General features: G+C 42.4%; 1 protein-coding gene across 1 annotated transcript in view; it reads right to left on the bottom strand.

The window, feature by feature from the left end:
- The window catches only part of KCNJ16 (potassium inwardly rectifying channel subfamily J member 16), a 272,982-nt gene extending 261,717 nt beyond the window's left edge, over positions 1-11,265 (bottom strand). The window contains exons 1-2 of the mRNA XM_088473011.1: positions 11,244-11,265; positions 6,459-6,499 (exon numbers count right to left, since the gene is read on the bottom strand). The gene's annotated coding sequence lies outside the window, so the exon portion shown is untranslated. The remainder of the gene's footprint in view (positions 1-6,458; positions 6,500-11,243) is intronic.
- Between the last annotated feature and the right edge of the window lie 7,391 nt (positions 11,266-18,656).

The raw sequence follows: 18,656 nt of genomic DNA, 5'->3' as shown, positions 1-18,656 counted from the left end.
GACCGCCAGGGCCGTATCTATGGCGGTGCGACATGTGCAACCGTACTGGGCAGGGTGGTCGCTGCTCGGGCCTGTCAATTTTCTGTTTATAATAATTCTCACTTGTAGCTTCCTCTTATTTTATGCCTGGCATCTCCTGGCTGTCCCTATTTGCTTCCTGGCTGGCTCCCCTTCCATCTGGCACATCCCCAAGCACCTTCAGTTACATCCTCTTTAATTTAATTCACACATTTCAAAATACTGTCATGTCACCTCTAACATGGCAGTCAGACACCTTACACATGGAGCTTTTCTGATATCACCCCTGAACACAGCCACCAATTGGTGCAGCTTCACCAGCGCTCTCCTACATCTAGAGCTGGTGAGTTATACTGCACAATTATTGTGTATCATCACCGCAACCATAAGATTTGTCCTGGTTTTTCCCCATGAGGCCATGCCCCTTTTTCAGGTGCACGTCTAATGCCCTTCTTTGAAATATGGGGGGTGCCAACACACTTTCTGGCCCAAGGCACCAAAAAGTCTAGTTATGGCTCTGGTGACAGCCATATAATTCAGAAAATATCACAGTGACCACCATAGAATATCACAGTGACCACCATTTATTGCAGGGAACATAGCAGTGACCACCAAATAATTCAGAGAGAGTCAAATCGAACACCAGATAATGCGGAGACCATCAATGACCCACATATAACAGATAATATGAATAAACCGCTTTCTCATACACATACACATAAAATTATAATAATACCCCCCCACACACACACACATTAATACACCATCCCCAGCACAAACAGCATTAAAACACCACCCCAATAAAAAACAAATACACCCATCCCTCCACATTGCATAAGTACACCACACTCCCTATATAACATTAAAACATTTTCACACCACCATTGGCACATACCTGTCCAGAGGGAGGATCTATCTGGTTCCTGCCTGTGGAGTCACCGCCTCTGATTGGCGCCTCTCTAAAATGTTGGTGGAAGGGGTGAGCTTACCCCTGCCCCTCTCCCACCCCCCCTGTTTCAGCACCTATGGGTAGGATCTACAGGAGAGCATAATTTTATCTATCTCTATACACACACATACTAGTTTCCTTCCGCAATGAAAAAATATACTAGTAGGCTAACTGGCATCTGACCTAAATCAACACTAATATTTATGTCTGGCCATGTGTTAGGAAATATAGATTGTATGCTCCATTGTGGAGACTGATATGTAAGTAACTTAAAATTCTCTGTAAAGCACTGCGCATAATTTATGTGTGCGCCTTATAAATAACTGTTAATAAATAACTAACTCAAATTGACAGAGGAGTCTTGGGCAGGGCATTAGACATGATATGGAGCTATACATAAAAGTAATGATGAGTACAAATACATAATAGAAGACCTTAAGCTTCATGTATTTTCATATCTAACACTTCTTGACTTTAGTAGCTCCCTATTGGTTCCGTATATTGGCACATGACATACCACACACTAGCATCGTTTGTTTTACATGGTTAATAAAATGGTAATTATAATAAGTAAAATAAAAGGGCCAGTTGTAATATTGATATCACATTCCCTTGTTTTCAAAGAAAGATATCAGGAAAGTTCAAACACTGATTACAAAATTTACTTAACAATCTCAGACATCATATCTTAAAATGCCTCTTTTAGCAAGTATCCTTTTTTGTATCTATGCTAAGCCCTAATAAAAGCTTGGGAGCAAGCATCTGGTCTTTAGGGAACAATTTGTTAAATGCACTTACCTGATATATTTATACATATATATAGATATATATATATACATACAAATGACAGCGGCACTCACAGGACTTGTAAAGAAAGACTCCAGACTCCCAGGGTCAAGTTCAACGTTTCAGTCAAACGACTTTTATCAAGAACGGTTCTTGATAAAAGTCGTTTGACTGAAACGTTGAACTTGACCTTGGGAGTCTGGAGTCTTTCTTTACAAGTCCTGTGAGTGCCGCTGTCATTTGTATGTATATCTTTGATCCATTGGGACCATCAGAGGGCACCTAGGCATGTACAGTGTATTCATTTGCGGAGTGCCGGCGTTATTTTGATATATATATATATATATATATATATATATATATCTTTCATGAGTATCCAATAAACAGACCTACTTATTTGTAAAATGTTCTAATGAAATATTATAGTAAATTGTACTTTTTAAACTATCATCTATAGATATTTTAGGATGTAAAAACCCCATAAAATATAGAGAACAAGTAACACCGGATTCCTATTTTGCTCACTATCAGAAACATAGGTTTCATTGTTTTTTCGTCAAAATCTTCATCTTGGGACCAGATGAACTGTGCGGATTTGCCAGTAGTTTGACCTTTCAGAAGTGGAATTTTATGTGTTCTTTTTGATATTCTTAAACTAATTTATTTGATTTAATTTCACAAAATCCTGGCAAGAAAAATAAAACTTATACACAAGGATTGACTAATGTTCACTCTGATCATGCTACTCGATTTTCTTGAGTGAAGAATGTAAAGTATATGTCATTAATTTGGAAACTGTTTGGTATTCCTGCATTATTTTATAATGGAAGAAACCATTTAAAATAAAAAAGGAATCAAGCTATCTTGATGTTTCTACTTGGTTTGTTTTTGTTTATGATGGCATTCATTTTGAATTAGTATCCACAGGGACAAGTAAACACTACATGGCTCAAGTATGTGGATACTCGAATCTCGAAACATGACTGCAGGAACTCACCACCAGCTACAAGACCATAAGTGAGGATGGGTGTTCAGGCCTCAATCACAGTAGACATGTATCCCAAAGTGATATATTTCATGGAGGTGAGATTGGGGCTCTGTGCTTGCCAGTCAACATTTTCCACGCCGAGCTCTGCAAACTATATTTTGATAGACTCCACTTTATGCAATTGGGTATTATCATGATAAAACAGTAAAGTCTTTAACCAAACTGTTGCCTGGAAGTCGGAAGCACACAAGTCTCTAGAATGTGACTTGTATTTTGTATCATTAAGACGTCCCTTCCCTGTCCCTAAACCTTTATTTGTCCTTCACCAAATTTTAAAGTATACATCCAGACAGGAATCATTCTGCTGGTTTCTGCCAAATCCAGGTATATCCATCAAATTGGGATGTTGCTCATATGCCGGCTGTTGGGATGCCGGCACTCAGAATGCAAGCGTCGGAATCCTGACAAGAGTCAGAATCCCATCACCGGCATCCCGAAAGGTAAGTATTGAGGTTAGGGGTTAGGGTTAGGTACTAGGGGAAGGGTTACAGTTAGGCTGTGGGGAGGTATGGCTAGGTTTAGGGGTAGGGTTAGGCACTAGGGGGGTTAGGTTTAGGTTGCGGGGGGGTTTAGGGTTAGGTTTAGGTTGCGGGGAGGGAGGGTTAGGTTTAGGGAAAGGGTTAGGCTACTTACCTGTAGGTGTAGATGTCCTTACCCTCTTGGGATGCCGGCATTGGGATTCTGAGCATCGGGATCCTGAGTGCTGGCATCCCGTACACAACCCATCAAATTGCCATAGCGTGAAGCGTGATTCATCACTCCAGAGAATGGATTTCAATTGCTTCAGAGTCCAATGACAGTGTTCTTTGTACAAATCCAGCAGATACTTGGCATTGCATAAGATAAACTGAGGCTAATGTGTCGCTGTTTGGTAATGGAAACCCAACCCATGAAGCTCCACGTGAACAGCTCTTGTGCCAAGGTTGATTTCAAAAGTAGATTTGAACTCTGTAGTGAGTGTTGCAACTGAGGACTGATCATGGTTAGCACTCTGTAGTCTCATTCTGTGTGGTCTAACTCTTCACAGCTGAGCTCTTGTTGCTCCTAACCATTTCTACTTCCCTTACAGTTAACTTGGGCAGTTTGAGCAGGCCAGAAATGTGACAAACTTGATTGTTTGGAAAACTGGCATCCTATAAGACGCTAATTAAAAAGAATGTCCATATACTGTTGGCCATGTATGTAGACTGAGCAACACAGCACATACAAATACCTAACAATCCAGCAATCAAGGAAGTGAAAACATTTTATTGACAGCCAGGGACAGCCATAAACAGACTAACAAACTATACAGTAAATTACATACCTGCTAATGTATACAAGAGCCAAAAGCTAAGCTGTTCTACAGCCCCATATCAGTCACATACTTTTGACTATGCAGACGTGCAGTCTTGCTAAGCTTCTTCAAAGGCCTAGTGCCTGACACATGCCATCCTGGACAGGCCTAATGCCTGACACATGCCACCCTGGGACAGGCCTAGTGCCTGACACATGCCACCCTGGGGCAGGCCTAGTGCCTGACACATGCCATCCTGGACAGGCCTAATGCCTGACACATGCCACCCTGGGACAGGCCTAGTGCCTGACACATGCCACCCTGGGACAGGCCTAGTGCCTGACACATGCCACCCTGGGACAAAACAAAACCTCAGTTTCTGCATGATTTGTAATTGGATTTCCACAGATAATGGACCTGAAACAATCAATTTCACTGTCACCAAATAACTTTACTGAAAGCCCAATACTTGGCCATGAACAACCATACACATAATGATTATGCTTTCTACAAAACTATCCCATTCTGTAAAACCAGACACATTTGAAACAGTTGGAGTTATAGGGTAAATAAAATACCAACCATTTTAAGTGGTTAACTTATATATTTTAGTTATTGAAGGTCTAAGGAGATCTGTCAATGTCTACACCTTTGAACATAAAAATAATCACCAAATGTAAAATAATTATAGAGTAAACACATTTATCTCCATTCTGTAATTTCAGAGGAAAAGCATATAATACTGATTCCTGTGGTGATTGGAACAATTCAATATCAAACATACTAAGAAAAGCATCATCTGAAACATCAAGGTCCTCACTATGCTCTGTGAAGTTCCCAGTATATTTAATATATGATCACTGGGACTGGCCAGTTCTTTAACATTGGGATTCTTTCATCTGTCCGATATCCAAGCAAGAACATACATAACGTGACGGAGGCTTAGGGAGTAGTACAGTATTATGGTCATTCCTATCTAGGTTTATATTTTTAAATGTCACTTCTGTTACACTTCTAACAATATACTACCAGAAGTGAGATATTTCATTCATTTTATCATTTATTTTTTTAATTAGTTTTATGAGCATAAATAACAACTTATGGTCTAGAAAACTGCAAAATATGATACATTCTGTAGATTGGACCCAGCAGGCAACACCATCTTTAGATGACATTGCCCAGTAGAAGCCTATGGGCTTCTCTTTGCATTCTGCACTGAAAGGGATCCCTCCTAATGTCTCCCGGGGCACATGTGTTATTCTGCGCATGTACAGAGGGACTTCTGGGTCATACAACTGGAAGTCAATCTGTCGCAAAGAACAGCGCTTATTGGGAGAGCTGTTCTTTGTGATTATAATCACATTTCTAGGTACATTATTATTTATTATTACCAGTTATTTATATAGCGCACACATATTCCGCAGCGCTGTACAGAGAATATCTTACCATTCACATCTGTCCCTGCCCCAATGGAGCTTACAATCTATATTCCCTACCACATGCTTACAAATCTACACACTATGGTCAATTTTGTGGGGAGCCAATTAACCTACCAGTAGTGTGGGAGGAAACCGGAGGAAACCCGCGCAAGCACAGGGAGAATATACAAACTCCACACAGTTAGGGCCGTGGTGGGAATTGAACCCATGACCTCACTGCTTTGAGGCAGTAATGCTAACCATTACACCGCTGCCCATGTACATACTGGTATTATCAATACTGGTATGTACCCGATAAGTGGCGGGATATGATGCTTACTACATCCTGCCCAAATAGTTGAAACGTGTTGGTGGTCATTGAGAGACAGGCAGCAGACTGTATTATAACATCTGGGAGGAGTTACAGCACCAGCATCACTATGACAAGTACTATGTTCCTGGAAGCATTATATGATCTTTGGTGTGTTGTGTACACCTTCTTATGTGGTACGCTGCTTTATCACACTGGTGGTGGATGTAAATATTTGTATCTTATTCTCTTCCAACACTGAAGAATCCTCCTTTTTATATCTATCCATCATCGAGGATCTGGGAAACCCTGTTTTCTATTTAGGCTGCAGTTACAGGGTAACCTATGGTGCCACATATACCTACTTATTTTATTTTATTCTTGGTATATGCCAACTGCAACTTATGAGAACATTTGTAAATTGTGTGGGTACTTCGAAATTCTTACTACGTATGTGCATTAGGAGCGGAAGTCAAACTCTTGATTAATAAAGGTTTTTTGGAATGCATTAAACAATGTTAGATATTAATGAATGTTGTACAACACCATATGAACAAGAACATGTGCATTAACTATTACTTGAGACCCAATGACTTGAGCTGCTTTGTGAGAGGTGTATGATGGTATACGAGAAATATTAACTTTGATCTTACCACTGTGTTTGTCATCTCCAGTCTTTCTTGCGTGCTGTTCTCTGTGAATGTATAACAAGGAACTGCTTACCACTTGTGGCGTCATATAAGTAAAGGATAATAATTATTATGCATTGGACAGAAGAAGTACAGTATTCTGTTGTGTCACTCATGCAGTACTCAGTATTTTTAAAATAAAGCTTTTATTATGATTTCTTTAAAGCTGTGAAGTATAAAAAATGAATAGTGATGACATATGGTAATTGGAACCAATACAAACTGTTACAAAAAAGGTTTTTTTTACTTATTCATTAGCTAATTATCTGTTGTTTATTTAAAAAGCTTGTGGGACATGATTTGACTCCAATAAGGACTCACAGTGTGTAGATAGATAATGGTTGTGGGTATAATCGTAGTGTCTGCATTAAATGTTTGCACAATTTGCATATTACAGAGCAGCTATTTGTTGCAGAGTTATACTGTTACCATGTTTAACCTATATTAAGACCTACCCTGAAAATAAGCCCTACCCTTACTTTTGTAGCCCGGTCTAAAATAAGCCCTACCCTGAAAATAAGACTTACCTTAGGGCCTGATTCAGACCCACTCGCGAGCGGCTGTCCGCTCGCAAGTGGGTCGATGTTATGGACTGAGCATGCGCACGACGGAGGGAGCTCCGTCGTGCGCATGCGCCAGATGCGACGAGCGAAGGAAAGTCCTTCGCTCGTTGTGTCCGATCAAAGGGGGCGTGCTGTCAATGTTGATTGACAGCACGCCCCCTTTGGTGGGCGTGCCGGGGGCGTGCCTCCCTGACGGGGGCGTTCCCACGGGAATGCCTCCCGTCAGAAGCCGGCCCACTGATATCACTAGTGATGTCAGTGGGAGTGATTTTGGCTCTGATAGAGCCAAAATCACTCCGGAGCTTGCGGTTGAAAACCTCAACCGCAGGCTCCGGCTCGCAAATTCGATGGTCGCGATGGTCTCGACCATCGCGACCATCATAATGCACGCTCGTATAGCCTGTGGGTGGTGACCCACAGCTATACGAGCGTCCAGGAGGACGCTCCATGAAAATGGAGCCCGGCCCTCATTCAGAGCGTGCGCTCTGCTCAGAGCGTACGGCTCTGAATGAGGGCCTTAATCTCTTTTTGAGCTGGGAATGCTGTAGAGACCAGCGTTCCCAGTCATGCAGTGCGCGGGTGACGTCATAACGTCACCCGCACGCTGAGGATCCTGTGCGGCTGCGCCTGCTGGATCATGTTAGAGCCAGTCAGCGCGCAAGTGAGAGGGACATCCCGGATGGCGGCGACTCAGGTAAGTGCGGTACTGTACTGGTGGGGGATCAATTACAGGAGGGCTTGCACTGCAATAAGGGGGCCTGCATAAAGGACACTGCTACAGAGGGGGGGCCTGCATAAGGGGCACTTATACACAAGGGAGGCTGCATAAGGGGCACTGCTACAGGGGGGGGGCCTGCATAAGGGGCACTTATACACAAGGGAGGCTGCATAAGGGGCACTGCTACAGGGGGGGGCCTGCATAAGGGGCACTGCTACAGGGGGGGCCTGCATAAGGGGCACTGCTGTCAATGTTAGTTAAAATAAGACCTAATCCGAAAATAAGCCCTATGGTGTTTTTTGGAACCAAAAAAAAAAATAAGACAGTGTCTTATTATCGTGGAAACACGGTATGTTACGATCATTCCACAAACAAAATTGTCCACAGCAATAGGTCTATGCTGTATGAGTAATCCAATGTGTCCAAAAACATTAGCACATTCGTATTGGTGAATAGAAAAGCTCAAATATAAAAATAATGAAGTTTGTCTTGTCAATGCTGACTGGCTAAGAATAAACCAGCTTGGGCCATAGGTGATACACTGGGATGCCAACTTGTGTAGAAAGGAACTGGATTCCCATTTCACAATTAAATGTTTTGTCAAGGGAAATAATGGGAAGTGTTTTCAAAGAATAACCACCAATCAAAATCATGAAGATCACAATTGCTTTTAAAAAGAGATTTCATGTCCCTAATTTATGATATATATATATTTCTTCTATAATATCTTACGCAGCTGGTGAAGGTGAAGATGAGTGCATCAAACACAAATGTACAGTTGCTGCAGATAAATCAAACTAAATGTAATCTATACATAGTGTGCAATGCTGATTTTAGTATATATACCTAAAATTCCATATTGTCTGTCCATAACCAAGAAGATACTGTATACTGTAGTAGTAGTAGTCCGGATTATCACTAGAGGAAGTTTATATTTAGGCATTCAGCATTGATATACATTTTTATTTTTTACATTAGAGCATCTGTTTTTGAAGAGCAGTTTTTCTACTCTTCACCAAGAGTGTACCAATGTTTTTGGACACATTCAGCATCGACATATTAATGTGGACAATTTTGTTTGTGGAATGATTCAATTATTTTTTTGCGGACTGTAAGAAAAGCTTGCCCTGTAATATAAAAATTGTGTGAACATTGAGAGCACATTGGAGCTGATTCAGATGCGCTGTCGATATTTGGCGCAATGGAGCAATTTTTTTTTTCTGCTTAAGCGTCTTACCCACACTGCACAAGTGTCCAGAGTCTGTGAGCACAGAATCGCAGTCGTGACTCGCACGGGAGATGCACAGACGTTTATTTACTAAGCTTCGAGTTCTAAAACCCGGAGCTTCCAATCATGTCTATGCCTAAAATTTAAAAGGGCAATGATTTTAATAGCAAAACACAGCTAGAAGAATCATTGCCCTTTTAAATTTCCTGCATAAACACAATTGGAGGTGCTGGATTTTAGAACCTGGCTCTTTGTAAATAAACCCCTTGGTCACAGAAATCTTTAGAAAATGTATTGGGCATTTCTAAATAGTGACAGTGTCTTAAGGACGTGTTAGGGGAGTCTTGCGGGTGTGTCACTGATAATAGTTGCGTAGAGAGACACAGAATCGCTCACATAGGAGGCAGAAAATCTGCACCTGATTTTAGTGGTGTGTCCAATGGTGCATCTAAAGCCACAACAAACAGTATTTAAACATCTAAGTTTGCGTCTCATTCTTTGCACATTCAGACACACCAGGGAAGGGCTTTTACAGTGAGCGTTGGTTACCACCTGCCTTATCTCACTACACTTAAACTTTGGGGTAGACTTACTAAAGAGCTGTTTGTCAAAGCTGTCAATCATAGGCGGGTTTGATCGATAGTTTTAAAACAGCAATAGGTATGAACAAGTCTGGTTTAGCACTAATTCCTATTGTTATTTTAAAACTATCGTTAATCAGCTGATGATCGTCAGATTTGGCAAACTGCTCATTAGTAAACCTACCCCTTTAGGTCATTACTAAGTTTCATTAGTCATATGATAACCCATATTACACTTATGGAGTTCTTTTACTAGCTGACTGGCTAGAACTTGAGTATGATAAGTATGCAGATATAGAACCTTATTAAATGGTGTTTCATGTGTACTCACAATGCTTAATGGATATACAAAATAAAATAACAATATGACAACTTGGTTTAAATTTAGTTTAAGCACTTGTCTGATGTGATCACATCAGATGCAACCATACCAAACTGGGCTTTTCCTGACATATTTGCATCTGTTGTAACTTTGTCAGATCGGCTATCTGCAGTTGCTGGAAGGTAATCTTCCTGCAGCCACAGGGCTCTGCAAACCCGGCCGGCCCCTCTTCCCCCTCCGGTCTCTTCTCCTAGTCTCCTGATCTGAGTACAGATTGCCTTTCTGCAGCTACAGGAAAACAATGGCCCTCATTCAGAGCCGTACGCTCTGAGCAGAGCGCACGCTCTGCATGAGGCCCGGGCTCCTTTTTCATGGAGCGTCCTCCTGGACGCTCGTATAGCTGTGGGTCACCACCCACAGGCTATACGAGCGTGCATTTTGATGGCCGCGATGGTCGTGACCATCGCGACCATCGAAATTGCGAGCCGGAGCCTGCGGTTGAGGTTTTCAACCGCAAGCTCCGGAGTGATTTTGGCTCTATCAGAGCCAAAATCACTCCCACTGACATCACTAGTGATGTCAGTGGGCCGGCTTCTGACGGGAGGCGTTCCCGTGGGAACGCCCCCGTCAGGGAGGCACGCCCCCGGCACGCCCACCAAAGGGGGCGTGCTGTCAATCAACATTGACAGCACGCCCCCTTTGATCGGACACAACGAGCGAAGGAAAGTCCTTCGCTCGTCGTGTCTGGCGCATGCGCATGACGGAGCTCCCTCCGTCGTGCGCATGCTCAGTGCAGACCATCGACCCACTTGCGAGCGTACAGCCGCTCGCGAGTGGGTCTGAATCAGGCCCAATATTCCTGCAGCCTGAGCCCAGGGCTGATTTGGTTTCCCATGCCGCTGTCCAATTTTATATGGTAAAATTAAAAAAATATATATATATACTCTTCAATGAAACTACACGCTGGACCAAACTTATAACATCAGGGGGTGCCCCTTTAAAGGCATAAAGCCCAAAACACAAAAAAACCTAAAAAAAGGGCACTCACTGCACTTCATGCTAAAGTTTTCTTTTATTTCAACTTACAATCATATGTCGACGTTTCGGTCTATCAGGATCTTTATCAAGACACACCAGAAAGAGACAGCACAGCTACCACCAAAGGACCATATCACCCATTCCCACAAGCATGTTTATATACCCTCAATGATTGTCAATGCCACACACCTGAGCCACCTGGCTGTTAGACCGGAAGTGGCTCAATCTACTCGGTGTGCACCCTACTGACTGAGAAAAAGTAGATGTGGAGATCACTATATGCATACCCGCTCACTTACCTGCATGTCACAGCGAAATCAAAAGCGCTCTGGCGTCCAAAGATGCTACAAAGCTCGATGTGTGCTACCAAACAGGAAGTGCCTTGCATTCCACATAGTGGAATGCATGGTCACTAGAAGTCTTGCGTAATCCCACGTGATCACCAGCGCATTAGGTTTATGTAAGAACAACACTGCACATAGTCAGCTGATCCCCACTTGCATTCCAGCAACTAGAACGCAAACCACAGCCTATGTCACCGGAGAACATTACTCACATGCTGTTTACCTAACAGCATAATATCATAAATGATGGAAACAGCTAAGTGTTCAAAAAGCAATCCTATACAAACTATGACTATTAAGGTGCAATTGACCACATGAGAGTATATTAACCAGGCTCCATCTGTACATCCATATACTACCTTAGTATATTAACTCACACTACTCCAAAAACATAAGGAACATAAAAAATACAAAATAGATAAAAAATAAATTACAAAATTAATTAAAAAATTAAAAAAAATAAAATGAAAAAATAAATACAAAATACAATAACTCATTATAATGTGTGTTCCCACCTACCAAAGAAATTACAAAGAACCCACCAGAAGCAATTTACTTAATAGAGAACAATATAAATAAAACCATATATCTCAATTATTGAAGATGATCTGATGTATATGTGTGTACAGTGTATCTAATCGGAGTGTCTACCACTCAATAATATCTAAGAACCACCTATACATATTATTTGCCAACACTGCATTTGACTATCCAAAACATATTCATTAAAAAAAATAAGATTGATCACCGCAAAAATAAATTATATGAATGATATTCGTTCAGTCCGCGAGGGGCGACTGTGTCCAGATAAAAAATCCAACGTGCCTCACATTTTTTCAATAACAGTTCCCTGTTACCACCTCTTGGCGGTTTAGGAACATAATCAATCAACATGCAACGCAACAATGAAAGTGGGTGACTCAGTTCTGAAAAATGCTTTGCTACAGGTTTATAAGATGTATGTAGTTGTAATACCATGCATATGGAAGATCGGTGGTTCGCCATCCTCTCTTTAAATCCTCTAGTTGTCATCCAGACATAGTAAAATCCACAGGGGCATATCAGAATATAGACCACATGGTCCATTGTGCACAACAGCTTTTGTTTAATTTGTATTTTCTTACCGCTGTGCGGATGTGGGAAACTTGAGCCCGCAATCATTGACCTACATGTAGTGCAATTTGCACATTTAAAACATCCCAGCTTAGAACTTGATAACCAGTGAGTCTGGTGGATCTCGGGTTGTTTCGTGGGTCGCAGTAATAACTGTTGTAGACTAGGGCCCCTCCTATATGCCATCATCAGCGGTTTCTTGCTCATTTTATCAAAGGCTTTGTCCATAAATATTATGTTCCAGTGCCTTTGTATCACCTTTTTAGTCAGTTGTGATGACAAATCATACATAGAGGTATATATCATACGAGTAGGGTCCAGTGCTGTCTTCGTAGTAGCCTGTGCATGTCTATGTCGGGCCTTATCCAAACATCTGTGGATCGTTCTGAGTGTTTATTCTCTCTCAAAGAACCGTTCACTCATCTCATCCAGTTGCCTCTCCGTGTTCGCCATGGTTGTATTATAAATTGCGAGATCGGGAGACTCTATTTCAGTGGAGTAGGTTGGTGGCTGGAGGAATATAACAACATGTTACGGTCGGTGCTTTTGCGGTATAGTGTGGAGTGCAGATGATTATTTTTTTTAAAAATAGTAACATCAAGGATATTGATCGCATCCTTTTCATGGAGAGCCGTGAAATGTGTTTGGCTATCGAGTGCATTGAGGCTGTTAACCACAGCATGAAAATCAGCTTTTGTACTACGCCAAACCAGAAAAAGATCATCAATATAGCGTTTATAATATCTGATCTTATCAACAAAGACACTTAAAAGGTATTTGCATTCGTAGTGATACATATACAGGTTAGCGTAGGACAGCACCAGGTTAGTAATCACTATCATATGCAAAATGATTTTTTCTCAACACCAGTTCTACCAATTCCAAGAGGAAGGAAATTGGGGGCCCTATATGCACACCCATAGTCAATGTAGATTTCAACGCCTACAAACCAGCCTTATGTGGTATCACCGTATTTAGCGATGTAATGTTCATCATAGCCAGCCACATGTCACTTGTCAGACCATCTAATGGCAAAGTCTTCTCTAAAAAATCAGCCATATCGCGGATATAGCTGCCCATCTGTGTGACATGTGGCTGCAAAAAGCTATTGATGAACATCACCAATGGCTGTAGTACAGATCCCCATGCCAAGATGATGGGACGACTAGGCGGGTCAACCAATTACTTTTGTATTTTGGGTAACAGATATATAATAGGACAGATGGGGTATTCAACCTTTAAAAAGGAGGCTATCCCATCATCCAGCCACCTGTGTTGAACCGCCCGATCTATCACAACATCAACCTGTTTTTTTATGTCATGCATAGGGTTGCGAATCACTTTCTGATAGATGTTGTCATCATCCAGTTGGCGGTGCACCTCACAATCATACGACAACCAATCCTGGATGATGACCGCACCCCCTTTATCCGCTTGTCTCTCCACAATTTCATCACTGCGAATAAGGGTCTGTAAGGCATGTCTCTGAGGTTTGGTTAATTATCATACAGATGTGTCCACATACACCTTTGTGAAAATTGAGCCATGGCCTGCCATTCATGGCATCAGATAACCAGCCCTGCTAAGATATACATGTCGGGACATGTGTAAGGAGGCTGAAATATAGTGTAGTACAGGTTGAGTCTCCGATATCCAAAATGCTTGGGACCAGGGGTATTTTGGATAACGGAATATTCCGTATTTTGGAATATTTGCATATCATAATGAAATATCTTGGGAATGGGACCCAAATATACACACAGAATGTATTTATGTGTTATATACACCTTATACACACAGCCTGTAGGTCATTTTATACAATATTTTCAATAATTTTGTGACTCAAACAAAGTTTGTGTACTTACATGAAATTCAGTTATGTTTCATACACACCTTATATACACAGCCTGAAGGTAATTTTATACAATATTTTTAATAATTTGTGCCTTAGACAAAGTTTGTGTACATTGAACCATCAAAAATCAAAGGTTTCATTATCTCAGTCATGCTAAAAAAATTCCGTATTTCGGAATATTCCGTATTTCGGAATATTTGGATATGGGAGACTCAACCTGTACCACTTTTCAGACAGCAGGTGGCATTTTTAGAAAAGTATACTGTGGCTGCCTAAGAAGAAAGCTGTAAGAGGAAGATCCAATACAGTAAGATCTTCTCATTGCAGTGCCAGACAGGCTTACAAAATTTCCTGCATACTTTGGCTACATAAACAGTAAAAAGTCCTACAGAATAGAAAATAGCACTTGGAAATATAGCACCATATTTCATATACTAAAAAAAAACTATTGCTATATTTCTAGCTGGATCTAGAACAGAAGCTGTCAGTTTCAATTAATTTTCACTTTGTAAGAGGTAAAAGACTTCAGTATTTGCCTGTAGGTCTTATAGCGCAGTGATAAGGTGACTGCACATCACACCAGGAAATTAGGGTTTGAATCTCAGTGTAAACCTATTTTTTTCTCCAAAAATTAATTTTAATGATTCAATATATATATATAGTATAATTCAAAAACTGACCATCAGTAATATACTATATGTTTATGTCCTTCTCCAGGTAAACCCTTTGCTTTTCTCAACACAGAGGGGAGGGGGGAGGAATTCATTTTGTAAAGGCTGCACATTTTCCACAGACAGACAACAAACCACATTTTCATGAGACACTTTTGTACATTGACACAGAAGCACAGATGGAATCAGTGAGACCACTCTCTGCGACTATGTATTTCAATGACATAGATGCATGCATGGACCAGGAGATCCATGCTACATGCATCTGGGTCATTGACACAGAGCAGAGACGGGATCAGAGAGACCCGTCTGTGTTGCTGTGGTAAAAAACAAACAAACCTGTGAAAACAAATAAATAAAAAATGGCATGCCCCCCCCCTCCACAAAAAAGCCCTGAGCTTTTAATGACCCAGTGCTGGTTTTGATTAAATACAGGGGACAAATGACATAGGGGTCCCCTGTACTTAAGCACAACAAGCACTGGGCTAGTCAGAACCAGCTCTGGTTGCAAAAATATGGGGGACAAATAACATAGGGACAGTGCACAACTAGCACTGGGCACTGATCTGATTTTGGAAATACAGGGGGAAAAATGAGTAGGGTCCCCCTGTAAAATTCAGAACCAGCACCAGACTTTTTTCTAGTGAGGGGGCTAATGCCACAGCCAGGGGAGCCCTTTTACTGGGCCCCCCAGTCAAAGCATTAAACCTGACCGCTAATCAGTCCAGGCCGGGGATCCCTGGGGAGCTAAGGACCCCCTAATCAGAGCCAACTCTTGGGATGTTCGACCAGTGCGGTTGAACAAGGGCACCGACCCATAGAGGGTTCTCAGATCTCTCTGCCTGCCCCAGATCCCGAACCCGAGGCAAAACCTCGCGATCCCACTCTTGGGTCACGAGGTAGTGGGGTCACAAGGTTTTGTATTGAGCGGGTTTAACGCTGATTGGCTGAGAGAGCCTTCCATCACGGCTCTCAGCCTATCAGCGTTAATCCCATTTAATATGCACACAGAAAGCAAAAGTAGATGGTGCCCACCATCCCCCGCTGCCCTATACCGCCTGCACCCCTGCTGCCAACACTGCCGGCACCCCACTGGCAGCATCCCCCGCTGCTTACACCACTGCTGCTGTCACTCCTGCACTGCTGCCCCACGTACTGAGGACACAGTCAGTGACCCCACACTGCCGACACTGCTGGCACTCCCACACTGTGGACACCACCAGCACCCCTGCACTGCTGACACTGTCAGCACTCATGCACTGAGGACACCGCTGGCACCCCCGCTCTGCCAAAATTGCCATCACCCTGCATTGAGTACACACCTACACTGCCAACACAGTCAGCAAACCTGCACTGAGGACACTGCTGGCACCCTTGCACTGCCGACATCGCCGGTACCCTTCACTGAGGACACTGCCAGCACCACAGCACTGCCATTCCATGTACTGATGACATCCCCAGCAACCCCCACACTGCCGACACAGCCAGCAAATCTACACTGAGGACACTACTGGCACCCCCGCTCTGCCGACATCACCAGCACCCTGCATTAAGAACACCCCTGTACTGCCAACACAGTCAACAAACCTGCACTGAGGACACTGCTGGCACCCCTGCACTGCCAACATCGCTGGTACCCTACACTGAGGACACTGTCAGCACCGCAGCATGGCCAAACCACATGCTGAGGACAACGTCAGCAACCCCTACAATTCCGATGCAGCCAGCAAACCTGGCACTGCCAACATCATCAGTACCCTTCACTGAGGACACTGCCAACACAATGCACTGCCATTCCATGTACTGAGGACACCGTCAGCAACCCTGCTATGCCAACACTGATGTCACAGTATGTGCACTATTGGTGTATCCAACCCACACTGTATAACACACTGTATCCATGTTGGAAATTGGAAGATGAACTGCCACATGTTAGTGTCGCCCACTGTGTCACTTAGCTTAGTCAGCCAGCTAGCTGGATGCAACCTTTTGGCCTTAACAAGATGAGAAATATAATATTGTGAGGTGGTCAAAATTGATTGGAAATGACTGTAAATAAATGTTATTGAGGTTAGTAATACTGTAGGAACAAAAACAGGCCCATATTGTGATTTTAACTGTTTTTATGATATTTTAAGAAAATATCCAGATCCAAAACCAAAACACAAAACACCAAGGAGAAAAATCCAAAACCAGATTCAGATCCAAAACCAGGGGAGATCCAGATGCAAAACACGATGGTGGGCGCACATCTCTCTCTCTCTCTCTCTCTCTCTCTCTCTCTATGTATATATAGCAACTGACATACTGTGTATACTTTACTGTAATAACAAAGTGGAAAACAAAACATTGTGCTTCCAGCTACATTACTGGTCTATGAATGTACAATATAACCATGGAAAATGAGTACAGTTTTGGGAGGAAGGGAGGGACTGAAAGTACAAAAGAGTCTCTAGACACAAAGGGCAACATTAATGAGTAGTAACAACACACAGGGGGAGGGCTAATGAAAACTTGATTTGTTGTCTGTGTAAAAAGTGCAGCCTTTACAAATGAATTCCTCCTCCCTCCCCCTCTGTGTTGAGGCAAACAATGGGCAGGGTTATTCTGAAAAAGGACACGAACACACTGTAAATTACTGATGGCCAGTTTTTTAATTATAATGTATATCTAGAACCAGTACTGTATATAAATACTAGGATGGCAGTGCTGCAGTGCTGGCAGTGTCCTCAGTGACAGGTAATGGAGGTGTCGGTAGTGTGGGGGTGCCAGCAGTATCCTCAGTGCAGGTTTGCTGGCTGTGTCGGCAGTGCGGGGGTTGACAGTTTCCTCAGTACATGGAATGGCAGTGCTGTGGTGCTGTGGTGCTGGCAGTGTCCTCAGTGAAGGGTACAGGCAGTGTTGGCATTGCGGGGTGCCAGCGGTTTCATCAGTGCAGGTTTTCTGGCTGTGTTGACAGTGCAGGGGTTGCTGACGGTGTCCTCGGTACATGGAATGGCAGTGCTGCAGTGCTGGCAGTGTCCTCAGTGACAGGTAACGGAGGTGTCGGTAGTGTGGGGGTGCCAGCAGTATCGTCAGTGCAGGTTTGCTGGCTGTGTTGGCAGTGCAGGGGTTGCTGACAGTGTCCTCAGTACATAGGATGGCAGTGCTGGCAGTGGGATGGTAGGCATCCTCATTCAAGCGAGTCTTAGTGTTTTTTTATTTTCGGGACTTGTTAATAAATATAGAGGTCCTGTTTTTTATCTGTAATATTTTTAATAAAATAGCTGTTTGAACCAGTATTATGCTACAGTGCATCCGGAAAGTATTCACAGCACATCACTTTTTCCACATTTTGTTATGTTACAGCCTTACTTCAAAATGGAATAAATTCATTTTTGTCCTCAAAATTCTACACACAATACCCAATAATGACATGTAAAAAGTTTTTTTGAGATTTTTGCAAATTTAATTTAAAAAAAATCCCACTAAGATATCACATATACATAAGTATTCACGGCCTTTGTCATGAAGCTCAAAATTGAGCTCATGTGCATCCTCTTTCCACTGATCATCCTTAAGATGTTCCTACAGCTTAATTGGAGTCCACCTGTGGTAAATTCATTTGATTGGACATGATTTTGAAAGGCATACACCTGTCTATATAAGGTCCCACACTTGACAGTGCATAGCAGAGCACAAAACAAGCATGAAGTCCAAGGAATTGTCTGTAGACCTCCGAGACAGGGT

The sequence above is a fragment of the Taudactylus pleione genome, unplaced genomic scaffold (genome assembly GCF_031769625.1).
Source record: "Taudactylus pleione unplaced genomic scaffold, aTauple2 ptg000016l, whole genome shotgun sequence".
Lineage (NCBI taxonomy): Eukaryota > Metazoa > Chordata > Amphibia > Anura > Myobatrachidae > Taudactylus > Taudactylus pleione.
The sequence above is the reverse complement of the archived record's forward strand: the minus strand, read 5'-3'. Positions and strand labels throughout refer to the sequence as shown.